The following is a 10,607-nucleotide window of genomic DNA, read 5'->3' on the forward strand; positions in this document are numbered from 1 at the left end:
GCTTGAACCTGGGAGGTGGAAGCTGCAGTGAGCCAAGATTGCACCATTGCACTCCTGCCTGGGCAACAAGAGTGAAACCCTGTCTCAAAAAAAGAAATTCCTACCATGGCCACCTCTAAGTTACCAACATGATATCACTAGAACATGCAGTTTGGGGAAGACGTGCAGCAGGTACAGTATTTTCACCATATAGAAATAATAGACATAAATAGCATAGAGAGCAATACATTTAGTAAAATAATTAGTAAGTCAGAGGTGTGGGTATTTATTATCTTTTAAAAATAGTTTTAACATCACAGTGATGTTAGTGCCAAAAATATACTTCATCCCCAAATTCTTACATTTTTTTATTCCAAAGCAGGAATAATGGTGACACTTAAAAAACAGTATCTAAAACTTCATCTTCATTTTTTTCCCTATTCTTAGCTCCTTTGGTTAAATGTCTCACTTTCGGGTCTGCATCTTCAGAGAACCACTGCCCTACACATCTGGAAATGTTTTTCTGCTCCAAGTCATGAATCTCCAATCCCAACCCATGGCTACCTACTCGAACTCTTTATTTCAAAGGACTCTTTCATCAGAACTTGGGCAGAAAAAGATCAATGAAGTGAGTACAGCTGTTTACCCAAAATGCCACAGACTGTCCATTCCACATCTACACATTTTATTTTTAAGAATAGTTAAATGGCACCATGGAGCAAATAAATAAGTACAACATTAATTATAAAGACTTATTTTCTGGAAATACCTATGTATTTTTAACAAAATGGATTACACCTTCTCCCTTCATCCATGTACCCTGTCATTCAGCTCACATCTATTGTACACTACAATGGACACTGTAGACACAAAAATGACAAAAACACAGTCTGTGACCTCAAGAACCTTGCCCTGTCACAGGGAAGACTGTCAATAGAAAAAATAACGGCAAATCCAGTGATTCTAATATCACACTACATATAAAATCCACCCACGGAAAGTGGCATAAACCAAACTAGACTAGACTGTTATGAAGATCCCAATCAGGGGCCAAGAGTTCCCTTGTATCTTATTGTCCACATGCTTTGTTGATTAGCAACAGTTTAAACATTAAGATCCCATCAAGATAAACCAAAGGAAAGATCATTTGCAACTGCTTATGATATTTTGAAGGCATCATCCGGTGGTAACACTCTGAGACGCAGGCTTTTTGTAAAGAACTGACAAAGGTATTAGCTCCATGCTTCCTATCTATGGCTCTCTGCCAATGCCTCATCTCTGCACTTGTTTCTCCCCTCCCTTTCTACGGCTTTCCTTTTCCCCATGTTTATTCCTATTCGCCTTCATCTAAATGTGCCATCTGTAAAAGCCTACTTTGAAAAAGATCACTGTTAAATTCTGAACCCTTATTTTCCTGTTCTTAATATAAAGTTCATAAGTTTACGGCCTTAGAAGTGTCTCTCTCTCTTTCTTAACAAAAGAACTGACTAAACCAAGTTATTTTTATTTCCATGTTGATTTTGGCTGATTTTCTTTTGTGCGTCAGAGGCTTCCAAAAGGTTCCCAACTCTAGATCCAAAAAGTTCAAAAAATGATTGAGTACAGAATAAAATCTTGCCCTCATCCAGAGGGGGAGCTGAGGGTCATGAGCATTAGCAGCAACGGGGGAAGCAATCCAGGATTCTGGAGCCCTAGGAAGCAAGACCTCCCATGACCCAGTCGGCCATAACGTGGGCCCTTATTTAGTAGATTAGCTCTAGTATGGTCATAACAATTTTTAAAATATTGAAATGCTTCCCTCTGGATTGGCAAATAACACCCAACTCCTCCCAAACACAGCCCTGGCCTCCCAGACTCTCCCAGGATCCCTGGCCCAATCTCCTTACAATCAGGGAGTTAAGGCCTGGCCCAGCAGAGGATCTCCAGGACCCTGCCCCAGTGCTTCTACCCTTGGACATACCCATGTTCCACCTTAATTTCTTCTTCCGAAAAGTAAAGGACTTGAACAGATTGTCTGAGTTGCACTATAATTGCGATTACGTCAAAGAACAAAGACAAAATGGGAATCAAAAAACCTTAAAAAAAAAGTTTGTTAGGAGGATGGAATCACAGGTTATGTTTTTTTCTAAACAGACAGCAATGTCAAAACTCTGGGTGCAAGCTGCCAGAGATGGATCCCCAGCTCTGCCATGAGCTAGTTGTGGGATCTCACTATGCCTCAAACTGCCTCATCTATAAAATGGGCATAGGCCAGGCACAGTAGCTCATACCTGTGAATCCCAGCACTTTTCGAGGCCAAGATAGGAGGACCATTTGAACCCAGAAGTTTGAAACTAGCCTGGGCAACATAGCAAGACCCCATCTCTACAAAATAAAATACAGTAAAACAAACATAAATAAATAAATAAAATGGCCATAATAAGATTACCTACTTTACAGGGTTGTTTGAGGGTTAAATGTATTCATGTTTGTAAAATGCTTAGACAAGTGCAAGGCACAAAGTAAACACCATGTAAGTGTTTATTAAATAAATAATTGATTTTATTCTGCCGCTGTAATGTTTGCTCAATAAATTTAAAAATTAAGAAAGTTTTGCAATAGGAAAAAAACCTGTGATACTATGAAACACTTATATAACATACACTTTTGCTTAATAACCCAGCACTAAAACAGCTGGGGTCCAGATTTTACACTGTAGTGTGAATTTAGGGAAACTAACACACTGGAATGTGTTCCCACTGAAGCATAAGATGTGATTTGTATGATTCTCTTTGTAACCAGAAATGTCACAGGCCTATGGGAAAGTTAGGTTTACATGTTTCTCGTTTTAACCCTGCGACAACTTTTAACCGCACCCCCCCAGCAAATACATTTTATTTTGTGGTGCTCAGACTTAAAGGATTGTAAACATAAAACCAGACCTTGCAAAGTTACAGCTTTTCTTGTGAACACAATGACTCAGCCTAACTACAAGTTTAAAGAGACATATCTTATGTGTTGGGTCCCGTAGTATCAATCTTTAGTAAACACCTGGGATGGACAGGAAATTGCTACATGTAGTTTCAAGTTTGATCAACATTGCCTTTAGTTACTAAGAAGGCAACATTACCTGAGTTCAAGCATAATTTAGATAGGTACTATTGCACTGCTAAAGACAACAACACTGACAATTGCCATTTTTCTGATAGATACTCAGGAGAGGAAATGATCAATAACAGTAACTGCCTTACGTGTTCCTTCCTCTTGATAGCTAAACCCCACAATACCCTTAGATAAAAGTTTAAATACATCACAAGTTTATTTTCAAACAGTAACGTATTAGGCCTTTCCGGCTGTAGATAAGATTTGTTAAACAGTCTGTTTATGGCTTTTTACCTTTTCTCTTTTAAAAGTGCATTTCTTGGCTGGGTATGGTAGCTCATGCCTGTAATCCAGCACTTTGGGAAGCCGAAATGGGAGGATTGCTGGAGCCCAGTTATTCAAGACCAGCCTTAGCAACACAGTGAGACCTCATCTCTACAAAAACAAACAAACAAACAAAACTGGCCAAGGGTGGTGATGCACACCTATAGTTCCAGCTACTCAGAAACTGAGATGGGAGTATCACTTGAGCCTGGGAGGTCAAGACTGTTGTGCCACTACACTCCAACCTGGGCAACAGAGTGAGACCCTGCCTCAGAAAAAAAAAAGTTTAAAAGGTGCATTTCTCTAAAGCTACGAGAAGGAACTCAAACCTTGCTTAGTGATAAAACTAAAGCCTGCAACACAACCATTATCATTAAAATGTTATTAAAACCCTGTAAGAAAGATGAAGAGTCTTGTGGATGGATGGTGGTGACAGTAGCACAATAATGTGAACGTATTTAATGCCACTACATGCACACTGAAAAATGGCTAAAATGGTAAATTTTATGTTGTGCATCTTTTACTACAACAAAAGTGAAATTAAAAGAAAATTTTTTAAAAAAAATCCTGTAAGAGAACATTTATATACTGTTGGTTGGAACGTAAATTATTTCAGCCACTGTGGAAAGCAGGTGCAGATTTCTCAAAGAACTCAAAACAGAACTACCATTCAACCCCGCAGCCCATTACTGCGTATATATCCAAAAGAAAATAAGTTGTTCTACCAAAAACACACACACATTCATATGTTCACCACAGCGCTATTCACAATAGCAAATGGAGTCAACCTAGATGCCCATCAACTGCGGACGGGATAAGAGAAAATGTGGTCCATATGCATCATAGAATACCATGCAACAATAAAAAATAACACAATCATGTCCTTTGTAGCAACATGGATGCGGATAGAGGGCATTATCCTAAGCATATTAAGGCAGGAACAGAAAATCAAACATCGCATGTTTTCACTAATAAGTGGAAGGTACTACAGCTGCTGGGGAGGCTGAGGCAGGAGAACGGTGTGAACCCGGGAGGCGGAGCTTGAAGTGAGCCGAGATCGTGCCACTGCACTCCAGCCTGGGAGATAGAGTGAGACTCTGTCTCAAAATAAATAAATAAATAAATAAATATATATATATATATATATATGGTAAACATTGGGCACTTATGGATATAGAGATGGCAACAATAGACGCTAGGAACCACTAGAGGTGGGAGGGAGGAAGGAGAGCAAAAGTTAAAAAATTATCAGGTACTATGCTCACTACCTGGGTGATGGGATCAGTTGTACCCTCAACCTCAGCTTCATGCTACATGTCCGTGTAACAAACCTGCACATGTATCCCCGTATCTAAAATAAAATTGGAAATTTTTTTTTTTAAAAATGACAGTCCTACTTTTCCTTCGGAACAAAAATAAATTTAAAACCATGTAAGAGTTAAAGGTAAATAAAATTTGTAACTATGTTTTTAATTAAGAAACACTAAGTAATCATACAACTTTCAAGAAGCACGGTTCCCCACCACCTAGTTATAAGTAAGTCTACAAACCTAAATGAGCGTTGTACAGCACTTACTATAGTTCATAATTATTCTGTCATCAGGAACAAACATTGTAAAGACATTTTTTCCTCAAAGCCTTAGTATTCTTTTTTTTTTTTTTTTTTTTTTTTTTTTTTTTTTTTTTGAGACAGACTCTCGCCCTTTCAGCCAGGCTGGAGTACAATGGCATGATCTCGGCTCACTACAACCTCCGCCTCCCGGGTTCAAGCGATTCTCCTGCCTCAGCCTCCCGAGTAGCTGGGATTATAGGTGTGTGCCACCACGCCCGGCTAATTTTTGTATTTTTAGTAGAGGCGGGGTTTCACCATGTTGGCCACGCTGGTCTCGAACTCCTAACCTCAGGTGATCCGCCCACCTCAGCCTCCCAAAGTGCTGGGATTACAGGCGTGAGTCACCGCGCCCAGGCAGCATTCCAACTTTTTATATGGATTGTTAACTGTACTGGTTCTTGAGAAGCCAGACTGGGCGCTTATACAATTAGTCCAAAGATCCCCAAACAACATTTAAAGGCTGTCTACAAATTCAAGCTAAAAGACTGTGTACAAATTCACTTGTGTGTCACAAAACATTTAATATCGAAAGAGATTCTTATTCAAATAGGCAGTGTATAAATGTGGTGTCTGTTAACAGTTCAAATGGCAGATTCCTTTCCTTCTTTAAGTTTTAATTGCAACACCACGAATTAAACCATTTAACATACCTCAGAGGTCTCTGGGTACCTAGTCTCTCAGAGGTCTTTGGAGGCCCACAAAGGCTTATCTTAACTAAAATTGGCAGGGCTGGCTGATAAAGTTAACGGAGCTCCCCATTCTGGAGACAGACTTAGTGATAGTCAAACGAAGAAACTGTTGTGGTCTGTTCTTAAAAAGCTACTCGTATTTAGTGCTTCACAGAGGAAGTAAAGAAGGCAATAATCCCAGATGAGGAGGAGCAAACACAGGCGTGGCGGTAGTTCAGGACTGAGTCTACAAGGGCGGTTCTCAAGGGCGTCACAAAATCCTTTGGAAGGCTTGGAGGACCGCACTCCTGGATCTGAGCCCTAGGTCCCAAATACCTTGAATCGTACTGTGACGAACAAGACCCTTTACACACGCCCTGCTGCTCGCCCCCGGGCCCCCCGCCCCGCCTCCGAGTGGTCACATCACATGGCTGGAGGCGCGGACACCCGCGGCTGTGACCACACCCCCGGGACCGTGCTCTGAGGGCTGGGCTCGAAGCTTTGGGACGCGGCACTTCCTGGTTGGTACGGGATGCTGGTCCCATCGCCCCCACCAGCCCAGTCATGCCACCGCGCCTCCGAACCAAGGGCGCCCGGATGACCTGGGGACACCACACACACTGCACCCGAAGCCCCGCGCCGGCGGGGCGGTGCATCCTGCAGAGGACGCCCGGGCTTCAGCCTGGAGCCTGCGCGGCTCTGCGCTCCAGGCAGCCGCCCGCGCTGCAAAAGTGCGTGCCTGAGTGGTCAGCTTTCACCCTGCAGGAATTCCACCCGAAGCCGTGCAAGGGAGGCCCTTGGGGATCGCTGGGGAGTCCGCTGCCGACTCACTCACTGAAGTCCCGTCCAAGTTGGGCGGGGAGCGGCCAGTTGACCGGGTTGGGAGCCAGAAGGGACTGAAGGCGAAGGCAGGGGAAACCCGGCTCCCACAGGCGCCGGGTGATGCGGGTCTCGGCGCGGCTCCTACCTGCAGGGCGAAGGGGCCGCTAGCACCTGCGCGTTGGCTGCGGACTCTCCAGGCCCGCGTGCCTCTGGCACAGCTGGAGCTCAACCGGAGGGAGGCGGGCGGGAGGGTGCTCTGCGCTGCGCGGCCGCCAGGAACTCTCCGCCCGGATTCGCCCCGGATTCGCAGGGGTGGAGCGAGGCGGTGCCGGGTCCTGGGGCGTCGCGGTGCAGGCTGGCGGCCCCAGCGGGGCGGGTCTCGCGGCTGGGCCTCTGATCGCCCGCTTTCCTTGTTCTCTCTTTTCCCAAAGTTTCATGACTCGACCGCATTACACTAGGGCATGCTCGCTAGCAGGACCATTATCAGGTCCTCTTGAGCCGCCAAGGGCCAGCCACCGTTGCCGGAGCTTTGCCTATCATACCTATTCCTCGACTACTGCGGATAGTAGCCACAACTGGTCCAACTTGTAAGTAAGGAATCCGCAAATCAAACGGCTAAATAAATTGCCTGAGGCGACATAATTAAGAGACTGGAGCTTTGCTGGCGTCTTTATAAGACTTACACCTCCTTAGGGAAGTGTTAACGCCAACTTACAGGTAAGGAAATGAAGGCTCAGAATCATGAAGTAACCAGCCTGAGGTCACACAGCTTAGATGGAGGGGGACGGGAATTTGTGTCCCGATGTCTCTAAAACTGGGTGTAGTTCAGAAATCTTAGTATAAAATAATAAATTGGGAGCAAAACAAGGAAAAGACCCAGTCTACCTATGGAACTGTTCAAACATGGCAATTTTGCTGTTTTTAGTCCACTTAGAATGAAGTCTTAAGAAAAAGAGAACCAGTTGTCATGTGGCTTGAATAAGCAGCCCTTTGGGAATGTAATTTTGAATATAGGCCAGTTCCAACCTCATTACACAATATTGCATCCCGCCAAAGCCAAGGGAAGCAATGGCCTCCCCATGCACCAAACTGCTAATAACCTCAGCCACTTTAAAGCATTTAGTGGATATTACACACCGAGACTGGCCAAGTTACATAATGTCTTACTGCACACATGGCATTACATGAAATGAAAAATATAATATACCAGTCCAAATTAGGGGAGGGGGGCCAAATTATAGTCTGGAACTCAGTTTTCCTGTAACCTACAGTTGCTCAGCCCTCCTTAGACCACGTTTTTGTCTCTTGAGCACATCTTTTCCTAATGATAGAAGAGTCATACAGCCCTCACTCTTTCCTTGTTGACATAAATGATTGATGTCTTTTGAATCCTATGATACTGACAGGTTTTTACAATTAAACACATGGCTCTCTGAGCAGAGTATTGCCTAAGAGGAGTTTAGCAAGTTTCAGACAAGCATGTTACTGGAAGGCAGAATACCCTCTCTCCTCCCCTCTTTCTCAAGCTTTATTAGTCACAGATGGTCTGATAAGTCTTGTGTACACACGTAACTGCATTCTTACAAGCTTGTCTTTAGAAATTATAATGCTTTTGGTTGAGAAGCAGCAGCCTATAAAATTGCATCCCAAATTCTTAAGTGTCACTATGAAAACATTTGGCACTTGCCTCCAACAATAGGTCTTTCTACTAAATCTAATTAGAAATAAAATTATCTAGGCCAAGCGCAGTGGCTCACGCCTGTAATCCCAGCACTTTGAGAGGCCGAGGTGGGTTGATTACCTGAGGTCAGGAGCTCAAGAACAGTCTGGGCAACATGGCCAAACCCCAGCTCTACTAAAAATACAAAAATTAACCGGAGGTGGAGGCGGGTGCCTGTAATCGAAGCTACTAGGGAGGCTGAGGCAGGAGGATCACTTGAACCTGGGAGGAGGACGTTGCTGTGAGCTGAGATCGTGCCTCTGCATTCCAGCCTGGGTGACACAGCAAGACTCTGTCTCAAAAAAAAAAAGAAAGAAAGAAAGAAAGAAAGAAAATTATCTAAGTGCCCTTACAGTAACTGAATTTCTGCCTCCCTGGGATAGAGGAATAAAAGAGGAAATGCCATATGTTGTTTAGAGATGAACTTAAGCTTATGGACTCCCAAACATAAGTTTTAGAAGTAGTATAATTTTGTATGTAATTATTTTTATTTTACTGAGAGATTTTGTGATTTTTCTTCCAAATCTTTCGTATCTTCAAATATGTCAAGAAACGATGACTAAGTAATCATGCTATACATTCATCTCAATATGCATTTGACATTTTTGTCAAAGTGGTATTTGAAATCCTGTTGTTATATTTTCTTCTGAGAATAAAAACAATATATGTTCATTTTTATAATTTTGACATCTATATTTTAGAAAAAAAGGACATCTATGTTTTAGAGACCACAGAAAAACATTTTTAATTAAAATCACCTATAACTCCCCCACACACTCTCTATTAGCATTTAGTATATTTCCTTATGTTTTCTATGCCTAAAGGTTTGTTATAAAATTAAAACCGTGCTGTACGGAATTTAGAATCTTCCTTATCTCACTAAGTATTTATAAATGGAGTATTATTTACTGTCACTAAATTTTCTCTAAGGTATCATTTCTATGGTTGAAGACTATTACAATCACTTATCAAATGTTTTAGGATATTTTCAGACTTTATTGCAGTTTACAGATCATGCTGGAATGAACACTACGTTGCATCATCTTTGTCAAGATCTCTACATTCTTAGGATAGATTCCTAAAAGTAGAAATACTGGATCAGCATTTTTTAAAGGTGCTGTGTGAGGCTGCAAAATTACCTTCCAGTATTAAATGTTGCCTTGCTTGTAACCTGAAAATGTCATGAATCAAAATCATATCTTGTTTTAATCAACTTGTTTATAGTCAGTAATGCTAAACACTATTTTTTCATGTTATTATTTGTGCCATTTACTGAAAATGATCTATTCATGTCCATTGTCTGTTCTTTTTCTATGGCAAATTAGTTTCTTGTTAATTTGTAATAATGCTTTCAACAGAAACAGAACTATTTTATAATAGTTACATACTAATGGTGCTCCCCCAGATTTTCCCTTGTGGTACATTTTATACAAACACTGCCATCCAGATCATCTGGGTCATTTTGGGATACCAACATCGGTCATCTTTTCTGACAGTTCCATTTTCTTGTAGAAAATTACCTCTCCCCAAATAGGCATAGTCCTGGCAAGAGAGCAATTTCAAGCAGTAACCTCAAAAGTGAAGATCAGATCCTTCTTCCATATTCCCACCACCATTCCATTTACCCTATAGGCCTGGTGGACTGAATCTCAAGGGATGAGGGAGCCAGTGATCTTTGGGGTTGAGCTTATTGAACAGAGACAGAAGCAGTCCCAGCAGCAGCTTTACCCTGACCAGTAAAACCTAGGAAACTTTTACTTCCTAGGTTTTGTGGGTCTTTTTTTTTTTCTTCTTCTTTTATCTTTTTGTTGTTTCCTTCACTCCTGCTGTTCTTTCACTTTGTCTTGATTCTGTAAGGCCCTGGTGCCCTTTTCTTTCAGATAGCAAGTCTGCATTCATTATTTGTCCGCAATAATCCTCACTGACATAATCTGTATGACTTCTGTGCCCTTCAGTCCACCTGACAGTCTGTGGATTAGCAATCATTCATTTCATTCATTCATTCACAAGCATCTAATTGCTAACGTTAATTAACCAATGCACATGTTTCTCTGGAGACACAGAGTATAGAGCAAGATGTTGTATTCCCAGTCACCGGATGACATAAATCACTTCAACCACCATAATAGTGACTCACTGAAAGATCAGAACGGTGTCGTTAGTGAGGCTCAATTTTTTTGTGAAAAAATGACAGTGGCTAAGACCAAAAGTCTCAAGAGAGAATGAGGAACACAACAGCACAGCAGATATTGCCAAGATGTGCAGAGCATTGTGTTTCTGTATCCTCATTTCAGCTCATTTGTATGTTTCAGCATTTTTTCCAGCAACGGTAACTTGTGAGCTGTCTGCCATGTGACTATAAAGGCCCCACACTGACGCCTACAGCTCCCCCTGCAATACC

General features: G+C 42.1%; 1 protein-coding gene across 5 annotated transcripts in view; it reads right to left on the reverse strand.

Annotated features, from left to right (window-relative positions):
* The window catches only part of PLD1 (phospholipase D1), a 205,492-nt gene extending 198,721 nt beyond the window's left edge, over positions 1–6,771 (reverse strand). For 4 of the 5 annotated variants that reach the window (XM_065540177.2, XM_005546385.5, XM_074031403.1 and 1 more), the window contains exon 1: positions 6,632–6,771. The gene's annotated coding sequence lies outside the window, so the exon portion shown is untranslated. Of the gene's footprint in view, positions 1–5,646; positions 6,077–6,631 lie in introns of those variants that run through there. The other variant, XM_045386628.3, reaches the window with a different exon arrangement.
* Positions 6,772–10,607: the final 3,836 nt, after the last annotated feature.

The sequence above is a fragment of the Macaca fascicularis genome, chromosome 2, assembly GCF_037993035.2.
Source record: "Macaca fascicularis isolate 582-1 chromosome 2, T2T-MFA8v1.1".
In the NCBI taxonomy this organism is placed as follows: domain Eukaryota; kingdom Metazoa; phylum Chordata; class Mammalia; order Primates; family Cercopithecidae; genus Macaca; species Macaca fascicularis.